General features: G+C 41.6%; 1 non-coding gene across 1 annotated transcript; it reads right to left on the bottom strand.

The window, feature by feature from the left end:
• Positions 1–21,771: 21,771 nt before the first annotated feature.
• On the bottom strand, positions 21,772–21,874 carry LOC123851438 (U6 spliceosomal RNA). Its single transcript, XR_006792599.1, has one exon. It is a non-coding gene; the product is annotated as a U6 spliceosomal RNA (small nuclear RNA).
• Positions 21,875–22,587: the final 713 nt, after the last annotated feature.

Raw genomic sequence — 22,587 nt, forward strand, 5'->3', positions numbered from 1 at the left:
CTGCCTTTGGCTCAGGTCATGATCCCAGGGTCCTGGGAGCAAACCTCACATGGGGCTCGTTGCTCAGCAGGCAGCCTGCTTCTCTCTCTGTCTGCCGCTCCCCCTGCTTGTGCTCTCTCTTTCTCTCTGACAAATAAATAAAATCTTAAAAAAAACTTGTTTTGGCTAATCAGCAAATGAATGGATAAAGAAGATGTGGTATATATACACAATGGAATATTACTCAGCCATCAAAAAGAATGAAATCTTGCCATTTGCAATGACATGGATGGAACTAGAGGGTATTAAGCTAAGCACAATAAGTCAGTCGGTGAAAAGCAAATACCATATGATCTTACTCATATGTGGAATTTAAGAAACAAAACAGATGAACATGGGGCGCCTGGGTGGCTCAGTTGGTTAAGCGACTGCCTTCGGCTCAGGTCATGATCCTGGAGTCCCGGGATCGAGTCCCGCATCGAGCAGGGAGCCCGCTTCTCCCTCTGACCCTCCTCCCTCTCATGCTCTCTGTCTCTCATTCTCTCTCTCACAAATAAATAAAAATTAAAAAAAAATTAAAAAAAAAATCTAAAAAAAAAAAAAAACAGATGAACATGGGGAAGGGAAGGAAAAACAGAGAGGGTGGCAAACCATAGGAGACTCTTAACTCTAGGAAACAAACAGCGTTGCTAGAGGGAAGGTGGGTGGGGGGTGGGGTAATTGGGTGATGGGCATTAAGAAGGGCACTTGATGTAATGAGTACTGGGTGTTGTATGCCACCGATAAATCACTAAATTCTACCCCTGAAACTAACAATATGCTGTATGTTAACTAAATTGAATTTAAATAAAAAAATTTTAAAAACCTTGTTTTAGCTATTCTATGTCCTTTGCATTTCTATGTAAATATTAGAGTCAGCTTGTCCATTTTTAGTCAAAACAAGAAACCTGTTCAGAACATGATTGCATTCAACATAAATCAATTTGAAAGAAATTGACATCTTAACAGTATCCAATCTTCTCTTCAGCGAACATATTGTTCTCCATTTCTTTAGATCATTCAGTCAGCAATGTTTTATAGTTTGTAGCATAGATGGCTTCCATATTTTTTGTTAAATTTATTTCTATGTATATTATGCTTTTGACATTGCTCCAAATGTTCTTTTTAAATTTTGTGTTTCAGTGTTTGTTGTAAGTCCATAAAAATACAATTGATGCTTTTGTGTTAACCTTCTATCCTATGGATTACTAAATTCACATTAGTTGTAATCATCTTTTTGTAGAATCCTTAAGATTTGCTATATACAAATTATTATACATAAAAAATACCAAAAAATTTAAAAATAAATTTAAAAAAAGGGTTTGCTACATACACAACCATGCAATCATGTCATCTGCAAATAAAAACAGCTTTAATTCTTTGTTTCATATTTTTATATATTTTTTTCTTGTTCCTTTCTTTAGGGCACTAGCTAGGACTTCCAGTTAAATGGTGAATCAAAGTGGCAAGAGCAGACATTCTTATCTGAATCCCAATCTTAAGGGTAAGATATTCAATATTTTTCATGAATTATGATGTCATCTGTAGGCTTTTTACCATTGCCTTGAAGAGGCAGTTGGTGGAAACATGGAAGTTGCAGACGGTTCTGGTGAGGACTCCGAAAAGAAGAGAGGGCAGCAGTAAAGAAAGCATCTTATTATCTCTATCATCTTAGAGAGTACATCTATTATTATACACAGAATGTTACTAGAAATAGCAATGTTAAGGGTGCTTCTGGCGAGGTCTCAGATGGAAATAAGGAGCATGCTATTGGACACTGGAAGAAAGTGTTGGAAAGTTATTGGACACTTAATAAAGTGGCAAAAGATTTACCTGAAATGTGTTCTTCTGTTGGGTGGAGGGTAGAATTTGTAAGCAATGAGGGCACCTGGGTGGCTCAGCCAGTTCAGTGTCTAACTCTTGGTTCCCGCTCAGGTCATGATCTCAGGGTCGTGGGATCAAGCCCCACATAGGGCTCTGCGCTCAGCAGGGAGTCTGCTTGAGATTCTCTCTCTCCCTCTCCCTCTGCCCCCACCACTCGCTCTCTCTCTCATATAAAATAAATAAATAAAATCTTTAAAAAAAATTTGTAAGCAATGAACTTAGATATTTAGCTGAGGAAACTTCCAAAGTGTGGAAGGTGCAGCCTGGTTTGGCTTGCTGCTTATAATAAAAAGGGTGAAGACAGAGATAAACTGAGGAATGAATTGTTAAGCAAAAAGGAACCAAGATGTACTTGATGATTTGGAAACTTCTCAGGCTATTCAGACAGCATGCTCTGAAAACAAGGCCAAGCATCTGGCTGGACAACCAGTCTTGCTAAAGAGATTAGCTGTGTGACTCATGAATCCAATCAACCATTTCACCAGAAACCAGAATGAGAGATGTAGCCATCCCAGAAAGATCTGTGGAGAACCATCTTTTCTGGAAGACAGACTAAACAATTTTATACCAGTACAAACTCTGCCAGCCTGGAATGGAAGACACAGAGATGGGCTAAAATGAAGGAAGAAGGACAGAGCCACAGACCCAGAGGCCTGGGTCAATGGGACTTCCTCAGTTTCAGAGCACAGGGCCACCACTCAGGGTCAACGGGTAGGGCCGCCACCCGGGGCCAAGGGGTCAGGGCTGTCCCCGTAGGCAGAGAGGACAGAGCATGGAGCCACAGAGAATCATTCTGAGGCCTTGAAATCTAATGAAATTTTTCCTGCTGAACTTTAAACTTCCTCAGAATTGATGATCCCTTTATCCTCTCACCAATTTCTCCCTTTTGGAATAAGAATGTCTAGCCTGTGTTTATCCTACCATTGTCTTTTGTTTTTGTTAAGATTTTTAAATTTATTTGTGAGAGAGAGAATGAGAGACAGAGAGCATGAGAGGGAGGAGGGTCAGAGGGAGAAGCAGACTCCCTGCCGAGCAGGGAGCCCGATGCGGGACTCGATCCCAGGACTCCAGGATCATGACCTGAGCCAAAGGCAGTCGCTTAACCAACTGAGCCACCCAGGCGCCCCTATCCTACCATTGTCTTTTGGAAGCAGTTAGCTTGTTGTCTGGTTTCACAGGTTCACAGATGCAGGGGAATTTTGCCCCAGGGCGGGCCATACCCCTGTGCCATGCCTGATTTAGAGGACTTTGAACGTCTGACTCCCAGAACTCTAAGAGGTTTGTGTTGTTTGAAGCCAGTAAGTTTGTTGTAAGGAGCAACAGGAAACTAATACAAAGGTAAAAAGGTGGCAAACAAAAAGTAAAAAAGAAGACAAAAGAAGGAATCAGGAAAAAAAATAGCCAAAAATTTTTAAAGACTATACAAGATAAGAGGTTCCCTTTTATGATGTTCAAAGTAGAGAAAGAACATACCTCTAAGATTTTTTTGGTTGGAAAAGGAGGGCTGAGAATATCTGCTTTATCTTTTTTAAAAGATTTTATTTATTTATTTGACAAAGAGAGACAGTGAAGAAGGGACACAAGCAGGGGGAGTGGGAGAGGGAGAAGCAGGCTTCCCGCGGAGCAGGGAGCCCGATGTGGGGCTCGATCCCAGGACCCTGGGATCAGTACCTGAGCTAAAGGCAGACGCTTAACGACTGAGCCACCCAGGTGACCCAGAATATCTGCTTTAAATCTTAGTCAGGATAGCTGCCATAAAAGGATACTTATAAAATAAAAAGAGAGAGGTAGCATTTTAATGAAAAAAGTTGAAATTACCACTATTGGGAGACTACATAATATTTTCCTGAAAATTGCAAGGAAATCAGTTGGAAAATTATTATAATTAATGAGTGAATTTATTTTAGGGGATCAATAAAGAGTATACAAAAGCATTGTCTTTCTTGTATACTTGTCATACCTAATGAAAATGGCAATTCTTTATTTTTTTGCTTATTTGAATTTTCAGACTTTCATATAATTCCTATTTATTACTTGAGTAATAAAAAAAAGTGCAGTTGATAATGAGAAGAATGAGAATTCTGGTTTTAAGCAATTTGATTATGTTCCAAATTTTGTAGTTTTTTAAATGTTTCTTATGCTTGGAGTTCATTGAGCTTCTTGAATCTGCGGGTTTATCATTTTCTTCATAATTGGCCTTTTTTGTACTTCTAATTTTTTTCTGTCCCCTTCTCTCTCTTCTATTTTTTTTTTAAAGATTTTATTTATTTATTTGACAGAGAGAGACACAGCGAGAGAGGGAACACAAGCAAGGGGAGTGGGAGAGGGAGAAGCAGGCTCCCGGCTGAGCAGGGAGCCAGACGTGGGACTCGATCCCAGGACCCTGGGATCATGACCTGAGCCGAAGGCAGTCGCTTAACCAACTGAGCCACCCAGGCGCCCCTCTCTTCTATTTTTGAGATCCCAATTAGACTTATGTCACTTGACATCATACTGGTCCTCTCTTTATTTACCTTTTCAGTCTTTTTTCTCACTATTTCATTGTTCATAATTACTATTGCTCTCTGTGTCAAGTTCACCAATCTTTTCCTCTGCAAAGTTCAATGTGCTATTAATCCTGTGCAGAGTATTTTCCATCTCAAATATTTCCATTTTTATCCCTAACATTCCATTTGAGTCTTTTCTATTTCTTCCATATCTTTACTTAATGATTTTTTTTTTTAAGTAGGCTCCACGCCCAACACAGGGCTTGTACTCACAACCCCGAGAACAAGAATCACAGGCTCTACTGACTGAGCCAGCCAGGCACCCCCATATCTTTACTTAATACCCTTGGTCATCTCCTACCTTCTACAACATATGGAATATAACTATAATAGTTTTAATGTCCTTGTCTACTTATTCTGTCTTCTCTGCCATTTGTGGATATGTTTTGATTAGTTTATGTTTCTTCTCATTTTGGCTCATAGTCCCCTGCATCTTTGCCTGCCTGATAATTTATGATTGGTTGTTAGACATTGTAAATTTTACCTTGTTAGTGGTTGCATCTTTTTGTGTTCCTAAAAAAAATTTGTGAGCTTTGTTCTAGGATGTAGTTAAGTTACTTGGAAACAGTTGATTATTTCGAGGCTTTGTTTTAAGCTTTGTTAGATGAGACCTGGGTAGGCTTTAGTGTAGTTCTCATTTTGTCTCATGATTTTGTCTATATCCATGTAATTACTCTCTCAGATGACCTGTGAATTATGAGTTATGCCTCTCTGGCTGATGGGAACACAAAATATTCTTGACCCTGTGTGAGTTCTGGAGGTTTTTTTCTTCTGCTATTTTTGGGCTGTTCTCTTCTCCAGCCTCTGGTAGTTCCATTCTGCACATGCGTGGATCAGCTCTCAGCTGAAGAGTCAAGGGAGCCCTGTGCAGATCTCTGGAAAACTCTCTTCTTCAGTACCCTGTCCTGCAAACTCAACTCAAGGAGATCACCAGGCTTCATCAGGGTTCTGCATCCCTATGTTGTTGCCAGGATATTCTCTTCGAGCAGCAAGCTGGGGCAATCACAGGACTCAACTCATTTGTTTACAGTCTCTCAGGGATCACCATCCTGCACTGCCTGATGTCCAATGTTTGAAAACTGTTGTTTCGTCTATTTTTTCCATTAAAAAATGGTTTCATGGCCCTGATATTCCATTTTGAATGGAAGCAGAAATCCAAAATAAGCATTTTTTAACATGCATTATCAAGGCGCAATTATTATTTTTTTTTAAAGATTTTATTTATTTATTTATTTGAGACAGAGAGAGAGACAGAGAGCATGAGAGGGAGGAGGGTCAGAGGGAGAAGCAGACTCCCCGCCGAGCAGGGAGTCCGATGCGGGACTCGATCCTGGGACTCCAGGATCATGACCTGAGCCGAAGGCAGTCGCTTAACCAACTGAGCCACCCAGGCGCCCAATCAAGGTGCAATTATTAAACCTTTCTTTAACTAATGCAGGAATTCCTTGACAATAAATATGTACATCACTGGCAGATAGTTATGTAATGCATAATAAAGGGGGCATCATAATCTGTGACCAAAAGGAGGACTCAATCAGTATAATGAGCTAGAAAATGACTTAGCTATTTGGGAACAAATCAATTTATATCCTCACCACAAAAAATACTTGAAATAAATGTCAGTTGGAATAAAAAAATAACTATAAATCAAAAACAAGCAGATAGAAAAAGTACAAAAAGCAAATACAACAAAAATAGATATGAATATTTGTTTAATTCCTCCATGCACAGAGTTTCTAAGTTTAAGTTAAAAACTGTTTAGGAAACAGAATAATAGATCTGATTGAAGAAATTAAAAGCCCTACATTTCAAGAAATATTAAATGCAAAGAAAAGCTGAGAAAACTATTTTCAGTAAACATCTATAAACAGTGTTAATAACTTTTTGTAAATTAAAGAAAAATTGAAATTAACAGAAAAATGAATATGATCCCAAAATACAAATGAGTCCATGTTACGAGTATAAATTCCTCAAAATGTTAAATTCAATTACCAAGTAAGCTTGTGATAAATTACTGAAAATGGTCGTAATCAAATAACTGCAAACTAAAAGTAACAATGAGAATTTATTTTTACCTATCAAATTAAAGAAGATTAAGAAAAGATGAAACCCAAAGTTGGCAAGGTGGAGGAAATTAAATGAGTGCTCTTCTATATAGCCAGTGGAAATAAAAATAAGAATTCTCCTTGTGAAAGCACTTTGGCAATATTTATCGATATTTTTTTTAAGATTTTACTTATTTATTTGAGAGAGAGAGAGGGAAAGCACGAGCAGGGGGAGGGGGCGGGAGGTTAGAGGGGGGAGGGACAAGTGGACCGGGTGCTGAGCTCACAGCGCAAGGCTGGGCTCCATCTCACAACCCTGAGATCATGACCTGCGCTGAATCCAAGAGTCAGAAATTCAACTGACTGCGCCACCCAGACGCCCCTACCAACAGTCTTAGAAGTGTTCCTCTCTTCTGATTCTGTAGTTCCACTTCTGGGAAAGCACCCTTAAGCAAAAACAATTCTAAATGCAAACATCTATTTGTACATGGAAAAGTTCAAATTGTAAGAAATTGGAAATCTTCTAATATTGATTTAAAAATGATATATCTAAATAACAAAATGGTATGCTTTCATTAATAATGTTCACAAAGAATTTAGGGACAAAACATAGTTATTAAGTTTTAAAAACAGGAGCAAAATCAAAAATATAGTAACTATTCAACCATATGAAAATTTCACAAAACCTATAACCAGGATAATATTCACACTACATTATTGATTATTATCGCTAGAAGTAAGAATATAGACTGGTGTATTTTCTTATTCGCATTTTTCTGCATTTCCCCAGTTTTAACAATGAACATGTATTAGTTTTATAATCAGCAAAAAAGTTAAGATGGAAAAATACCAATTTTCAAGATGGATTTAAAATTTATTACAAGGTCTACTTTAAAATAGATCTCATGCTTGATGTCTTCTGGGTAGTTTTACTGATAAGATATGAAAATCTTCAAATTTCCTGGTCTAAGAATTATCATTATTGTTAACATTATTAATATTTTCATTACCTCCTGGAGCTGAAGATAAAACCTCATTAGTGATAAAATGTTTGGTCAGTAATTTACTTCTCAGGAAGGAGTTCTTCCTTCATTCATTTCTATTCTTCCTACTTCATTTCTATTTTTGTAGCTCATTTACTAATCTGCAAGGTCTTGGGGAGTAAAATCTTTGTCAGAATCAGTTCCTAAATAATGCCATATTAGAGATAGAAGAAGTGCTATCAGGTAGACCAGGATTTAAATTTACTGGCTGTACATCTGGAAAAGCTAATAAACTTTTCTGAGTCTCAGGATTTTTACCTGCAAAATGGAGACAGTAAAACCCACTTCCCACAATTGCAAAGTGTTAAAATATAACAGACACAAAAAACCAATCACTTAATAGACATTCAACAAATTGTAGCTATTATCAATTATCAGTAGTAACACTTTGTAGGGTAAGGGCTAACTAGACATTTCTTGCTGACTAATGGAAGGGATACGCACTGAAATTATGAAATCAGTTACACTCTTTGGAAAAACAGCAAAGAGATCTTGATAGGTACGGTTGTGCATTACTGTTTACATACTTGCTCCTCCCACAAGTAATATTTTTAACAAGATACTTAGAGGGACACAGTCTTCACCCAAAGAAGGCACTTTTTATTTATCTTTTTAAATTTTTTTTTTTAAATTTATTTGACAGAGAGAGACACAGCGAGAAAGGGAACACAAGCAGGGGGAGTGGAAGAGGGAGAAGTAGGCTCTCCGCTGAGCAGGGAGCCCGATGCGGGGCTCGATCCCAGGACCCCGGGACCATGACCTGAGCCGAAGGCAGACGCTTAACAGCTGAGCCACCCAGGCACCCCAAGAAGGCACTTTTAAAAAAATCACTTTATTGAGGGATGATGTATTATTATTATTAATAATAATATTAATAAATAATATATTAATTATTAAATAATAATAAATTATTATTTATTAATGTATACAATTTGATGTATTTGGAGATAAGGGCACATCCATGAATTCGCTGTCACTATTAATGCCATAAACTTAGTCCTTACCTCCGAATGTTTCCTCTTACTCTTTTGTTCTTTTCTTTTTCCTCGAACCTGTAAGAGTGCTTAATGTAAGATCTACCTTCATAGCAAATATTAAAGTATGCAAAGCAGTATTGCTAAGAATAGGCTCTATGTTGTACAATAGAGCTACAGGACTTATTTTGCATAATTGAAACTTTGTACCCTTTGACCAAGACCTCTACATTTCCTCCTCCACCCAGTCCCTGGCAACCACCATGCTGCTCTCTGCTTCTACGTTTTTGACTATTTGAGATTCTGCATATAAGTGAGATCACGGATGTCTTTCTGTGTCTGACTTGTTTCCCTTAGCAAGAAGGAACTGAGCATAATTTAATAGTGTAACAAGTGAGCTGGGTGTGATTAGGGAGCACCAAGAATCATCCTGGGATAACCTCCAATCTTCCTTACTTCGCCTATGGTCATAAATAAAATAATGGGGGGTGCCTGGGTGGCTCAGATGGCTAAGCGTCTGCCTTCGGCTCAGGTCATGATCCCAGGGTCCTGGGATCGAGCCCCGCATCGGGCTCCCTGCTCAGCGGGGAGTCTGCTTCTCCCTCTCCCTATACTTCTCTCCCTGCTCATTCTCTCTCTTTCTCTGTCTCTATCTCTGTGTCTCGAATGAATAAATAAAAAAATCTTAAAATAAATAAATAAATAAATAAATAAATAAATAAATAAATACAATAATGGAATTGTGAAATTTCGGGCATAGACAAAGTCTCGAGGATCTTCCTTTCCACCAACACTTCATAGAGAGGAAAATCAAGAACCAGTGAGCAGAAGGTACAGTGTCAAAGGTAGGACTAGAGCCAGAGTAGGCTTTGTGTTCTCAGTCTCACCTTCCCTGATGCTATATTTCATGATAAGGAGGCTAGAGAGAAAAAGGAGGAGGAGAGGGAAGATGGTGGCAATGGTGCTTGTGATGCTGCTAAAGAAGAAGAAATACTACACGCATGAAGTCTTTTCACCTGGTTCTAGAGTGACACTGATTTACAGTAGCATGTTCTTTTTAGAGAGAGAGAGAGCATGCAAGCGCGAGTGGGGGGAGGGGCCGAGGGAGACAGATTCTTAGGCAGGCTTTACGCCCAGCTCAGAGCCCAACATAGGGCTCCATCTCACAACCCTGAGATCATGACCCCAGCTGAAATCAAGAGTCGGATGCTTAACTGACTAAGTCACCCAGATGTCCCTACAATAGTATGTTCCTATGGGCTGAAATATGTCCACCCCCCCCCCAATTCATATGCAGAAGTTTTAACTTTGGGTTTGGGGGCCAGGAGTCATGAGTACCAAACTTAGAATTAATGACAATCCATTGGATGGTTGTATGTCATTTTGGCTTTATTCCTACACACAATGGAGGGAATTGCAATTCCTTATTTTCTCACAAAAATCTTGATAAATGTTGGCTTAAGAAATCAACCAACTGACCAAAAGTATTTATTTTAGTCCTTCTAGGCACATGTGGTCTTTATGTTTATTTGAAATTTTCAAAACAGACAGAAAGAATGATTAAGAATAAGCAATTTGTTGGGGCATCTGGGTGGCTCAGATGGTTAAGCATCTGCCTTCGGCTCACGTCATGATCCCAGGGTACTGGGATCCAGCCCCACGTCGGGCTCCTGGCTCAGCAGGGAGCCTGTTTCTCCCTCTCCCACTCCCCCTGCTTGTGTTCCTTCTCTCGCTGGGTCTCTCTCTGTCAAATAAATAAATAAAATCTTAAAAAAAAAAAAGAATAAGCAATTTGCATAGAGACATAATGAAGTGATCTCTCCCAGTGACATTCTACTTGCGAGAATTTTGGGGGGCCTGGAAAATGGGGCTGGGGAAATATAGTCCTACTTGCTGAAATACAAATAATGCATCTGTTCTTTGGGAGTTAAAAAGATCATCTTCATTTTTCTTACCACACAGACAATCTTTCCTTGACAGACTGAAAAACCACACAACGGCCTTTATTTAGTTTTGGGGCAAGTGCATTCTAATGACAGTATCTCAATATTCATAGTTATCAAGAAAAAACAGAGTCTCACTGGTTTTAACAGGAGTTTTGTCAAAATTTAATATCTGAGGGTCTTTATTTGCGAATTCTCTGCTATCTCTTATGGCTGTACCATCCAATTATTTAATCTGTCTACAATCGCTACCAGCACATGGCAGAGATGGACTGACAGATGTTAATAGATTGATAGGTGTGGAACTGTAGGCATAACTCTTGTGACAAATTGCTGTTTTCAGTTCATATATGTGTGCAGGGATATTATGAAAAAAAAATCAATTTCCTCCTCTGAAACATTGTCAAAGCTAAAGGCAAAAATATTGTGCTGGCTTTATCTGACTTCTGAGCCTTCCTTCAGCTACACGAAGATCTCAGACTTCTCGAAGAAACCCTTATATGGGGGGAGGGGAAAGATGGCGGAGGAGTAGGGGACCCTATTTCAACTGGTCCCCGGAATTGAGCTGGATATCGACCAGACCACTCTGAGCACCCACGAAACCAGCTGAGATGTAAGAAGATCTGGATCTCTACAAACAGAATATCGCCCGCGGTTGGTTTTCAGGTACGAAGCGGAGAGCCGTGATCCTGTGGGCAGATATCGGAGGATAAATGAAGGCGGGAGGGTGCCTGGCCGTGGGGATCCTGCACCACCGTTGAGTGACAGCCTCATGTGCTGCGATCGGGGCACAGACTCGCAGACCGGTAGTTTCGGGAAAGGACTTTAGGGCAGCCCCCGGGGTGGAAAACCAGACCGGTGGGGTCCACGCACGTGAACCGCAGCCCACGCCCCCCGCCCCCGACAGAAACCAGAGCGACAGTCACCCGCACGTGAACTGCAGCCTCTGAGATGGAAACCCGGTGCGCCGGGGTCGTGCCAGTGAACTGCAACCCCCGGGGGTGGAAACCCCAAGCAGCGGAGTCGCGCGCGGGCATGAACTGGGAGCGGCTGGCGGTTTTAGAAGCACAAAGGGCAGAGACGTGCCCCGACCTGGAGGCAGGACTGGGGGCGCTGCGGAGGGGCGCACAACCCGGGACGCTGCAGTTTATAGCAGCAGGGACAGAAACGGAGACGGTGTGGCCTGGAGAGCCCACTGAAGAACAGACTGCGATTTCTCTGCTCTGAGGCAGAGGGTTGGAAAGGGTCTCTTCTGCTTGACTCGCGGGAGAGACGCGGAAAGCCGCCAGGGAAAGGCGCCAGAGAACAAAAGCCCCAAAGACTGATTCCCACTGAGCCCATCCCCCGCCACAGGGGCGCAGGGCAACTCTGCCCAAACACGGTTGCCTGAATAACAGCGCGGCAGGCCCCTCCCGCAGAAGACAGGCTGGGAAAACAAGAGGCCAGCAACCCTAAGGTCCCAAGAAAACAGGTGCATCTTGCATGGGTTCTGGTCAATAATTTGGACTCTATACATTCCCTCAAACACCCATCAACAGAATGACTAGGAGGAGCCCCCAAAACAGAAAAGACTCAGAGATTGTGACTTATGCTGCAGATTTACAAATGGATGCAGACATAACCAAGATGTCAGAGATGGAAATCAGGTTAGCAATTGTGAAGACAATGGCTAGAATGGAGAAATCAATTAATGGCAACATAGAGTCTCTAAGGGCAGAAATAAAAGGGAATTGGCAGAACTTAAAAATGCTATCAATGAGATCCAATCCAATCTAGATAATCTAACAGCTAGGGTAACTGAGACAGAAGAGAGAATAAGTGATCTGGAAGACAGTATAATAGAGAAAAAGGGAAAAGAGGAGGCCAGGGAAAAACAACTCAGAATCCATGAAAATAGAATCAGAGAAATAAGTGACACCATGAAGCATTCCAATGTCAGAATAATTGGAATCCCAGAGGGAGTGGAGAGAGAGGGCTAGAAGATGTATTTGAGCAAATTGTAGCTGAGAACTTCCCTAATCTGGGGAATGAAACAAACATTCAAGTCCTAGAGGCAGAGACGACCCCTCCTAAGGTCAAGGAAAACAGGCCAACACCCCAGCATGTAATAGTAAAACTTGCAAGTCTTAGAACCAAGGAAACCATCTTAAGGGCAGTTAGGGGGAAGAGATTCCTTACGTACAGAGGGAGGAACATCAGAGTAACGTCAGACCTATCCACAGAGACCTGGCAAGCCAGAAAGGCCTGGCAAGACATATTCAGGGTACTAAATGAGAAGAACATGCAGCCAAGAATACTTTATCCGGCAAGGCTTTCATTTAGAATGGATGGAGAGATTCAGAGCTTCCACGACCGGCAGAAGTTGAAAGAATATGTGACCACTAAGCCGGCCCTGCAAGAAATATTAAGGGGGGTTTTATAAAAGGAGAAAGACCCCAATAGTGATCCACAACAGAAATTTACAGGGACAATCTATAAAAACAGCATCTTCACAGGCAACATGATGACAATTAATTCATATCTTTCAATAATCACTCTCAACGTGAATGGCCTAAACGCTCCCATAAAACGGCACAGGGTTGCAGATTGGATAAAAAGACAGGACCCATCCATATGCAGTCTACAAGAGACTCATTTTGAACCTAAAGAGACATCCAGACTGAAAGTGAAGGGATGGAGATCCATCTTCCATGCCAGCGGACCTCAAAAGAAAGCTGGGGTAGCAATTCTTATATCAGACAAATTAGATTTTAAACTGAAGTCTGTAATAAGAGACACAGAAGGACACTGTATCATTCTTAAAGGGTCTATCCAACAAGAAGATCTAACAATTGTAAATATCTATGCCCCCAACATGGGAGCAGCCATCAATATAAGCCAACTGTTAACCAAAATAAAGAGTCCTATTGATAACAATACATTAATTGTAGGAGACCTCAATACTCCACTCTCAGCAATGGACAGATCATCTAAGCAGAAAATCAACAAGGAAACAAGAGCTTTGAATGATACATTGGACAGATGGACCTCATAGATATTTACAGAACTTTCCACCCTAAAACAACAGACTACTCATTCTTCTCGAGCGCACATGGAACTTTCTCCAGAATACACCATATACTGGGTCACAAATCAGGTCTCAACCGATACCAAAAGATTGAGATTATTCCCTGCATATTCTCAGACCACAATGCTCTAAAACTGGAACTCAATCACAAGAAAAAATTTGGCAGAAATTCAAACACTTGGAAGCTAAAGACCACTCTGCTCAAGAATGTTTGGGTCAACCAAGAAATCAAAGAAGAACTTAAACAATTCATGGAAATCAATGAGAACGAAAACACATCGGTCCAAAACCTATGGGATACTGCAAAGGCGGTCCTAAGGGGGAAATACATAGCCATCCAAGCCTCACTCAAAAAAATAGAAAAATCCCGAATTCACCAACTAACTCTACACCTTAAAGAACTAGAGAAAAAGCAACAAATGACGCCTAAGCCACGCATTAGAAGAGAAATAATTAAAATTAGAGCAGAAATCAGTGAATTAGAAACCAGAAACACAGTAGATCAGATCAACGAAACTAGAAGTTGGTTCTTTGAAAGAATTAATAAGATTGATAAACCACTGGCCAGACTTATCCAAAAGAAGAGAGAAAGGACCCAAATTAATAAAATTATGAATGAAAGGGGAGATATCACGACTAACACCAAGGAAATAGAAACAATCATTAGAAATTATTATCAACAACTATAGGCCAATAAACTGAGCCATCTGGATGAAATGGAGGCCTTCCTGGAAACCTATAAGCTGCTAAGACTGAAACAGGAAGAAATTGACAACCTGAATAGGCCAATAACCAGTAATGAGATTGAAGCAGTGATCAAAAACCTCCCAAAAAACAGGAGTCCAGGGCCTGATGGATTCGCTGGGGAATTCTACCAAACATTCAAAGAAGAAATAATACCTATTCTACTGAAGCTGTTCCAAAAAATAGAAACAGAAGGAAAACTTCCAAACTCATTCTATGAGGCCAGCATTACCTTAATCCCCAAACCACACAAAGACCCCATCAAAAAGGAGAATTTCAGACCGATATCCCTGATGAATATGGATTCCAAAATCCTAGCTAATAGGATCCAACAATACATTAAAAGGATCATCCACCACGACCAAGTGGGATTTATCCCCGGGATGCAAGGGTGGTTCAACATTCGCAAATTAATCAATGTGATAAAACACATTAATAAGAGGAGGGAGAAGAACCATATGGTCCTCTCAATTGATGCAGAAAAAGCATTTGACAAAATACAACATCCTTTCCTGATTAAAACTCTCCAGAGTATAGGGATAGAGGGAACATTCCTCAAGCTCATAAAATCCATCTATGAAAAACCCACAGCGAATATCATCCTCGATGGGGAAAAGCTGAGAGCCTTTCCCTTAAGATCAGGAACACGTCAAGGGTGCCCACTCTCACCACTGTTGTTCAACAGAGTACTAGAAGTCCTAGCAACAGCAATCAGACAACAAAAAGAAATAAAAGGTATTCAAATTGGCAAAGAAGAAGTCAAACTCTCTCTTTTTGCAGACGACATGATACTTTATGTGGAAAATCCAAAAGACTCCACCCCCAAACTCCTAGAACTCATCCAGCAATTCAGTAATGTGGCAGGATACAAAATCAATGCACAGAAATTAGTTGCTTTCTTATACACTAACAACGCAACTGTAGAAAGAGAAATTAAAGAAACGATTCCATTTACAATAGCACCAAAAACCATAAGATACCTCGGAATAAACCTAACCAAAGAGGTAAAGGATCTATACTCTAGGAACTACAAAACACTCATGAAAGAAATTGAAGAAGAATTGAAAAATATTCCATGCTCATGGATTGGAAGAATAAACATTGTTAAAATGTCTATGCTACCCAGAGCAATCTATACCTTCAATGCCGTCCCGATCAAAATTCCAATGACATTTTTCAAAGTGCTGGAACAAACAATCCTAAAATTTGTATGGAATCAGAAAAGACCCTGAATCGCCAAGGAGATGTTGAAAAAGAAAAACAAAGCTGGGGGCATCATGTTGCCCGATTTCAAGCTATATTACAAAGCAGTGATCACCAAGACAGCATGGTACTGGCACAAAAACAGACATATAGACCAATGGAACAGAATAGAGAGCCCAGATATGGACCCTCAACTCTATGGTCAAATAATCTTTGACAAAGCAGGAAAAAACATGCAATGGAAAAAAGACAGTCTCTTCAATAAATGGTGCTGGGAAAATTGGACAGCCACATGCAGAAGAATGAAACTCGACCATTCTCTAACACCACTCACAAAGATAAACTCAAAGTGGATGAAAGACCTCAATGTGAGACAGGAATCCATCCAAATCCTAGAGGAGAACATAGGCAGTAACCTCTTTGACATTGGTCACAGCAACTTCTTTCAAGATACATCTCCGGGGCGCCTGGGTGGCTCAGTTGGTTAAGCGACTGCCTTCGGCTCGGGTCATGATCCTGGAGTCCCGGGATCGGGTCCCGCATCGGGCTCCCTGCTCGGCGGGGAGTCTGCTTCTCCCTCTGCCCTCTTCTCTCTCGTGCTCTCTGTCTCTCATTCTCTCTCTCTCAAATAAATAAATAAAATCTTTAAAAAAAAAAAAAAAAAAAAGATACATCTCCAAAAGCTAGTGAAACAAAAGCAAAAACGAACTTTTGGGACTTCATCAAGATAAAAAGCTTCTGCACAGCAAAGGAAACAGTCAACAAAACAAAGAGGCAACCCACAGAATGGGAGAAGATATTTGCAAATGACACTACAGATAAAGGGCTGGTATCCAAGATCTGTAAACAACTTCTCAAACTCAACACCCAAAAAACAAATAATCAAGTCAAAAAGTGGGCAGAAGAGATGAACAGACACTTCTCTGAAGACATACAAATGGCTAACAGACACATGAAAAAATGTTCATCATCATTAGCCATCAGGGAAATCCAAATCAAAACCACACTGAGATACCACCTTACACCAGTTAGAATGGCCAAAATGGACAGGGAAAGAAACAACAAATGTTGGAGAGGTTGTGGAGAAAGGGGAACCCTCTTACACTGTTGGTGGGAATGCAAGTTGGTACAGCCACTTTGGAAAACAGTGTGGAGGTTCCTCAAAAATTTAAAAATAGAGCTACCCTATGACCCAGCAATTGCACTCCTGGGTATTTACCCCAAAGACACAGATGTAGTGAAAAGAAGGGCCATATGCACCCCAATGTTCATAGCAGCAATGTCCGCAATAGCCAAACTGTGGAAAGAGCTGAGATGCCCTTCAACAGATGAATGGAGAAAGAAGATGTGGTCCATATATACAGTGGAATATTACTCAGCCATCAGAAAAGATGAATACCCAACTTTTACATCAACATGGATGGGACTGGAGGAGATTATGCTAAGTGAAGTAAGTCAAGCAGAGAAAGTCAATTATCATATGGTTTCACTTATTTGTGGAACATAAGGAATAACATGGAGGACATTAGGAGAAGGAAGGGAAAAATGGGGGGGGGCGGATTGGAGGGAGAGATGAACCATGAGAAACTATGGACCCGAGAAACAAACAGGTTTCTAGAGGGGAAGGGGGAGGGGGGGTTGGTTAGCCCGGTGATGGGTATTAAGGAGGGCACATACTGCATGGAGCACTGGGTGTTATACAAAAACAATGGATCGTGGATCACTACATCAAAAACTAATGATGTATTGTATGGTGACTAACATAATATAATAAAATTAAAAACTACAAAAAAAAAAAAAAAAAGAAACCCTTATATGACTGTACCAGTTAGTGTTTGCTACATCACGAGCTACTCCAAAATTAGGTTGCTTAAAACAGTCACTGTTTAGCTTATAACTCTATGGATGGGCAATTTGGGCCAGGATGGGCTGGGAGGTTCTTCTGCTGGTCTTGGCTGTGCTTTCTCACATGTCTAGGGCAAGGGTTGCAAACTTTTTCTGAAAAGGTCCAAATAGTAAATATTTTAGGTTTTGTGGGCCATAGAGTCTCTGTCACAACTACTCAACCCTGCCAATATAGGACTAAAGAAGCCACAGAGAGTGCACGAATGAATGAGCATGGCCATTTTCCAATAAAACTTTATTTGCAAAACCAGGCAGCTGTCTAGCAAACTGTAGTTGCCAACCCCTGGTCTAGGGTCCGATGCTGGTTGGCTGTGGGCTGGCTTCTAGAATGGGGTTAGCTGAAAGAGCAAGCACTTTTCAAGCTTCTCTTCGCATCCTGTTTGCTACCTTCTTATTAACCAAAGCAAATCACAAGGCCAACCCAAATTCAAGGGGTGCAAAATTAGACTACCCCTCTTGATGGGAGGGGAAGAATTTGTGATCTTTTAGCCCCCAGCCAACCATAAGTCACTTATCTAAATGATCTTCCACAACACCTACTAAAGAATCAAAACACAGCTAGAGCTATGGTAGCCAGACATTGGCGTTGGGCCCCTGGATGCCCCCCTCTGCTGACAGAGCTGGAATTCACAAAATCTCTTAGAATGCTTCTTTCTAAGATGAAACGGTTAGATGGCCCTGGAGAGATTGCAACCATATGCATCTTACGTGCAGTAAGGGGCCAAGTAGGGCAATCTGAGAATAAGAAAGTACCCAATTAGCCCCAAAGCATCAATCACTACCAATAACGTTAGAGCCACTTCTTTGGAGTTAACAGTAGGGAGGCACCTGTCCCCAGGAGCACCCACCCAATCAAAGTGCAGCCAGGCCAGCAGAAAGCTCAACTTATAGCTCAGATTTACCACCTGCCACCTTGCCAAGCATGTTATGACCCTAAGGGTACCATAAGGTCTGCCGGTGGCTCTCAACACCTCTCGTGGTGCTTTCATGGTGTTTTATAATGGTCTCTTCATTTCTGTTTTCTTCTTGTCATTGAGAATCAGAGCATGTCTTATCCACCCAACATCTGTTGAAGGATCACTCAAATGCCTATTTGGGGTACAGATATGAATATGGTGGGGGAGAGCAAATGTAGGCATAGAGGGCACGTTCTTAAGAAGGTAGATCCTAGGGCACCTGGGTGGCTCAATTGGTTAAGCGTCTGCCTTAGGCTCAAGTCATGATCCCTGAGTCCCAGGATGGAGTCCCATATCGGGCTCCCTGCTCAGCAGGAAGTCTGCTTCTCCCTCTGACCCTCCCCCATCTTGTGCTCACTCTCTCTCTCTCTCAAATAAATAAATAAAATCTTAAAAAAAAAAAGGTAGATCCTAGGGAGGTGTCACTCAGGCCAGTTAATTGGCAGCAGGAAAACATTTCAGATCAAATGCAGGCTGTTTCATAGTTTGCTTGGAGGACAGAGAATCTCATTAACTGAGTGTCTGTCATGTGTAGGCCCACCTTACATTCCCTCATCTAGTCTTCCTAAACACCCTTTGGCAGAGGTATTGTTACGCCCATTTTACAGATAGGAAAACTGAGACTCAGGGCAGTTCAGTAAATTGCCTAAGGTCACTCCATGAGTACATGACAGAATCAGAGTAGAAACCCAAAACATGGTCTGACAACTCCAACGGCTTCCTTCAAGACTGGGAAAATAACATGGGCGTTTTCTTCCATTGTGTTGTCTCATCCCTTCAGAGCAAGAAGCATTCACTTTCCAAATGCTTAATACCCAAGCTTTCCATCGCACTTGGCCTGATGAGCTCTCCCAATTACCCAGTGACTGTCAGAAACAACAACCGTTTGGGGTTTGGACCATGACCCGTGACACACTCTCTACCCTGTGCTCAGAATCTTGTCCTCTCATTAGAATTAAGAGAGGTCCTAGGAAATCAACCATCTTGTCTGGTGTTCACCTCAAGGCCGGGGAATTGCCTCAACCTCTCTCAAATTCAAGGTTCCCTAAGCAAAGAGTCCCAATCTTTTCCACTGGAGGCCTCTTCCAGTGTTTTCTGCTCTTAAAAAAAAAGACTTTCCTTCTAATGCAGATCTAAAATGCCTGCATTTCTTTTTTAAAGATTTCATTTATTTGACAGAGAGAGACACAGCAAGAGAGGGAACACAAGCAGGGGGAGTGGGAGAGGGAGAAGCAGGCTTCCCGCGGAGCAGGGAGCCCAATGTGGGGCTCGATCCCAGGACCCCGGGATCACAACCCGAGCCGAAGGCAGACACTTAACGACTGAGCCACCCAGGCACCCCTAAAATGCCTGCAGTTTTAATTAAATCTATTACTGTACTTCTGTCTCCTAAAAAAAAATTAAGAAAAATGACCCAGTTCATCCCCACAAAAATCGTATTATATATTTCAAGATAGTAATTATCCCTTTGGCTCCTCTTGACCTCCTCCACCTTCCATGATTAGTTTTTTGGCATTCTTTGGGAATGACAATCCTGATCATAATCCTACCTGTCCTCATCTTTAGACGTTCCTTCTTTATAAGGACCAGACTGACAATCATTATACCACTTCTTAAGAGATACGTCTCTGAACTTTATCATGTGAAGCAATAAAAAGCAAGAGATTTGGAGTCAAGTATTCTAGATTTGAGCTTAGAAATTATTATTTCATTCATTATTATTATTATGTACTATATTTACATTGTCAGACATAACCATTACAAACTACTTTCTCCCTTCTTTTTTTTTCAAAGGATTTATTTATTTGAGAGAGAGAGAGAGAGCATGTGCAAGCAGGGGGATGGGCAGAGGGAGAGGGAGAGAGAGAATCTCAAGCAGACTCCTCACTAAGTGTGGAGCCCGATGCAGGGCTCGATCTCACGACCCATGAGATCATGACCTGAGCTGGAATCAAGAGTCAGATGGTTAACCAACTGAGCCAACCAGGCACCCCTACTTTCTCCCTTGTTACCACAATTTTAGTCTTAGATCATTTTTTAAATTGGTTTTCTGAAGCTTATTGTCTGGTAGATTTTTCAGAAAAGGCTCATGGGAATAATATTTCCTGAATCCTTGTAGATTCACAAAAGTTTGCCTAAAGCTTCTATATTGAAAGGTCACCAAAAAGACTCCCCCATACCACCACCAAACTTCCCGATCCTCATGCAATCCTTGGGGGGGGGGCTGATGCACCACTCCCCATCCCCTGGATCCTCTCCAATCTCTGCTTCCTTGGTTCCTTTATTCCTTGGTCCTGCCCCAGCATCTCAGGCTGAAACCACTCAGATGTGTCCTTCAGTTTCCTCTTTCCAACCTGTGCCTTAAATATGGATGTTCCCAGGATCTCCTTTTAAGTTTGCTCATTCTTGTGGCTTCCGCTCATCCTTTCTGGGACGAAGACTGCTATACACGTGTCTGTGTCTGGCCTTCATCTTGCCCAGCCCAGTCCAGCACTTCTAAGGGCCCAGCACCCCATACCCTGCAGAATGTGCAGGGCAACTCACACACAGGCCACCCCAGCACTAAACGTCTCACCTCATCTGTAGGTCACATGTCCCTTCTCTCCCTACTCTTCTTCCTACTGTGCCTTCATCTAACCTGAACCATAGCCTTGATCTTCAGATACAATCATCTCACTCCGTTAGTAACTGTGAAGCCTTTGCTCAAATGCTCCCTTCTCTGTGAGGCTCCCCTGTCCGCCCTATTTTAAATTTCTCTCACACCCCTGCCGGCATTCTCAATGCCCCTGACCTTGCCCTACTTTTTCTTTTTTCCATAATACTTACCAACTTCAGACGCACTAACCGATTAACCCATTTGTCCCGCGCCTTGCTTGTTGTCTGTCTTCTTGTTTGAATTAAAGCTCCGAAAGGCCAGGAATTTTTGTCTGGTTTGTTGGCTGGTGTGTCCCCAGCACTTAGAACGGTGTCAGGCACACAGCGAGCCCTCGACAATTAGCTGTTGTATGAAGAAGCCAATAAAGTAAGAACAGAAGAGCAACTCATAAGGCATATGGGACTTAGAAAGAGAAAAGAGATGAACGGCACAATGAGGCCAGAGCACAGGGTTCAAAATTCTACCCATGCATGATGTAATGGGCTCTAATGTAGGGCATTGCTGGTGGTTATACAAAAGGGAATTACGATCAGAAGACCCAAGCAAGGCCCCACCCAATATGATAGATGAATAATTTCAGATCAGAAATCCTATGCAATATTATATTAGGACCTGAAATCGGTGTGCTTGGTTAAGTCTCAGATGACTGCTGACCACAAAATGGAGGACTTCCCAACAACTGCTCACTTCATCTTGGGTGAGAGTTTCAGAGTTTATTAATCAATGCGTTCTCTTTTCTTTCTTTCTTTCTTTTTTTTTTTTTTTTTGGTGAAGAAAAGCTTCATCTAAAAATATGGAACGCTTAGCGAATTTGTGTGTCGTCCTTGTGCGGGGACCATACTGATCTTCTCTGGATCGTTCCAATTTTAGTACACGTGCTGCCTAAACACTGTGTTTTTTATTTTCTCTATTTTCTGATGCTTTGACATCTTGGGGCATTGAGTCTTTGGGGAGGGACTGCCTTTCCTAGAGTTAGCTAATTCCTAGAGAGAGCAAACAACTTGCTGCAAACCAACCAATCCTGAGTCTGTACCCACCATCCCCTTCCTTTTAACAGGCTCCTTGCCGTCCAGGACACTATACCTCTGCCCTAAATTACCCTAAATCACCCCAGAGTCAGGTATCAGACAACTAGGGATCACCGTTATAGCCCAGAGCCTGCCCAAACTATTCAAACTATTCAATCCTAAGTCCCCTCTGTTTGCCTACCCTGCCCCCCCCCCCGTTCCTTCCTGTGAAAACCACAATAAAAGCTCTGGCCCACGTCTCCGCCTCACTTCTGCCTCTTGACTGACCCTGGTAATTCTGCATGTGGCCTTGCGTGGCTTGGAGTTCCTCTTGATTCTAGAGATCTGTAGGTAAGAAGGTAAGTAGGTAAGGGAAGGGCAGATGGCAAGGGAGAAGCAAACTCCCCACTGAGCAGGGAGCCCAATGTGGGGCTCGATCCCAGGACCCTGGGATCATGACCTGAGCTGAAGGCAGATGCTTAACCGACTGAGCCACCAGGGTGGCTCATCCCCTGGGATGTATTTTTTAAAAGGTTTTATTTTTAAGTAATCTCTCTACCAACACAGGGCTTGAACTCAGAACCCTGAGATCAAGA

Source organism: Mirounga angustirostris, unplaced genomic scaffold (assembly GCF_029215605.1).
Source record: "Mirounga angustirostris isolate CCGP_5_RB_7025 unplaced genomic scaffold, mMirAng1.0.hap1 SCAF_11, whole genome shotgun sequence".
Lineage (NCBI taxonomy): Eukaryota > Metazoa > Chordata > Mammalia > Carnivora > Phocidae > Mirounga > Mirounga angustirostris.